Here is a 2344-nt window from a genome sequence, read left to right as displayed (position 1 = left end):
ACGTTAAGGGTACATGTGTCCGTGGAGTGCTCAGCCACTTGCATGTTAATTTCACAAACAGGCTGTTCTGTTGATTGTATCACCTGGGACACTCATTGTTATAACTGACAGAGTGCTCCCTCTCTCCCTCCCCCACATTGCCTTTTAATTGATTCTGAAAATAATGACAAATAATAATGTAATGTATTAGGAAAGGAAAGAAAGATGGTTTAACGTTTTGAGCAGACGCTCTTCTTCTCAAACAAAATCTGCCTCAACGGATTCTGCCTGACCCATGGTTAGCATGGAAAAGTGGATATTAAAACAATGATGAAATGACGATGATGATGATGATGGTGATGACGACAATGGTGATGATGAAAATGATGATGATGATGAGGATGATGAAGACGATGATGATGGGAATGATGATGATGACGACGATGATGGTGATGATGATGATGAGAATGATGATGATGACGACAATGATGAGGACAACACTGATGATAAGGATGGCAATGATGATGAGGATAACAACAGTGAGGAAGATGATGATAATTACCATGTGCCACGATGTAAAAAAAAAAAGAAGCAAAAACCAAAACACATCAAGAACCACAGTTCTAGATACACAAACACATGTGATGGTCATGACCAGATTGTCTTGGATGTGGATCATAAGGGCTTGTTTCTCAACCAGGACCAAACATAGGTTAAACAACAGCAACAGCAACAAAAACAACATCAACAGCACCCTCTATAAATTCCTCTTTTGCTCCCATTCCTGTCCCAGCCCCTACCCCTGCCACAGTTCCTTGTTCTCTGATACCAAGTTTAGTTCTGCTAGAATGTTTTACCAAACCTTACCTCTGCTTACCAAAACTCTCAAACTGTGTCAACAGGCAGAACACTCCCCACTCCCCTTCTCCCCCCTCCTTCCCACTCCTCCCATTTTACTCCACCCTCCTCATTCCCTCTTTTCTTTTCCTTGCCTCCCACCCTTATTCAGGAAAACAGATATTCTATGAGCAAAGCTGAATCTTCTCTTCCTCTACACACACACACACACACAGACACACACAGACATGTGTGTATGTGTGAGAGTGTATGTGTTAGTGTGTGTATGCATATGGTTGAGGGTGTAAGACATGCATGTGATGGCATGTCTGTGGGTCAATGTGTGTGAATATATATGTGTGTGTGTGTGTGTGTGTTTGTGTGTGAAAGCATATGTATGTGGGTGAGTGTGTATGTATGTGTGTGTATGTGTTTATGAGTGAGAGTGAGTATGTGTTGGTGTGTGTATGTGTGTATGGTCCACAGCACGCATGTGTGTGTGTGTGTGTGGATGGGTGAGAGTGCACACGTATGTGTATATGAGTGTGTGTATGTGTGTGTGTGGGGTGAGTATGCGTGTGGGGGGGTGAGTGTGTGAGAATCTTTGTGCACATGTGTGTGTATATGTATACTTGATGTATATTTGGATTCCACCTTCCACCCCCACCTCCATTCGGTACACCCTCCACCACCCTAGCTTATCCCCCCACTTCAAGCATACATACACACACAGAGAGTCTTCCTCTTTCTTACTACCCTACCCCTCTATGCTCCCACCCCCTCCACCCACATCAATCTCCACACATGAAAGAATGTCTTCTCTCACATGGCTACAACTGGGTCCTCTCTATCTTTCCCCTGTCTGTCTGCCCAGCATTCCCTGGGACTGTGTGTGTCTCTGTCTGTCTGTCTTTATAGCTGTCCGTCTGGTGTCTGTATTCACCACCAGTCCAACACTTATATCAGCTGGGAGACCCAACTACAGTTGAAGAACATCTTATGTGGCTACACAGTCCATTAGAAATAGCAGTCAAATACCCCCACTTCAAATCACACCCTATGACCTTAAAAAAAATGAAAAGATACACAGGAGAATATTTTCTTAGATACAGTGCATCTGAGAAAAAGAAAAAAACCTGTGCGGTGGCCATGGCTAGAATGTCATCGACAATAAGTGTACTGGATCAGGACTTACCTGGGGCTAAAGAATAACAACATGCAAGCACATTAACACACACATATACTTGCATTCACAGACACACAGACATGTGTGCATGGGGTAAATAAGAAAGACCCTATAGGTTCCCTTGGGCCCAGCACTAGAAAAGCCATATCTTAGTACATCAGCCCTCACTTGAGAATTGAACAATCATGGTTGGCCAAAACATATCCAGGTGTTGCCTTTAGTGGGTTACCTAGTGCTTCTTGCAGAAATTCTTCAGGAACAGAGGAATTTACAAGCACACACACACACACACACACATACACTCACACAAGTATATATATATATATATATATATATATATAT

Source organism: Octopus bimaculoides, chromosome 24, assembly GCF_001194135.2.
Source record: "Octopus bimaculoides isolate UCB-OBI-ISO-001 chromosome 24, ASM119413v2, whole genome shotgun sequence".
In the NCBI taxonomy this organism is placed as follows: domain Eukaryota; kingdom Metazoa; phylum Mollusca; class Cephalopoda; order Octopoda; family Octopodidae; genus Octopus; species Octopus bimaculoides.
This window is presented reverse-complemented; position numbering follows the sequence as displayed.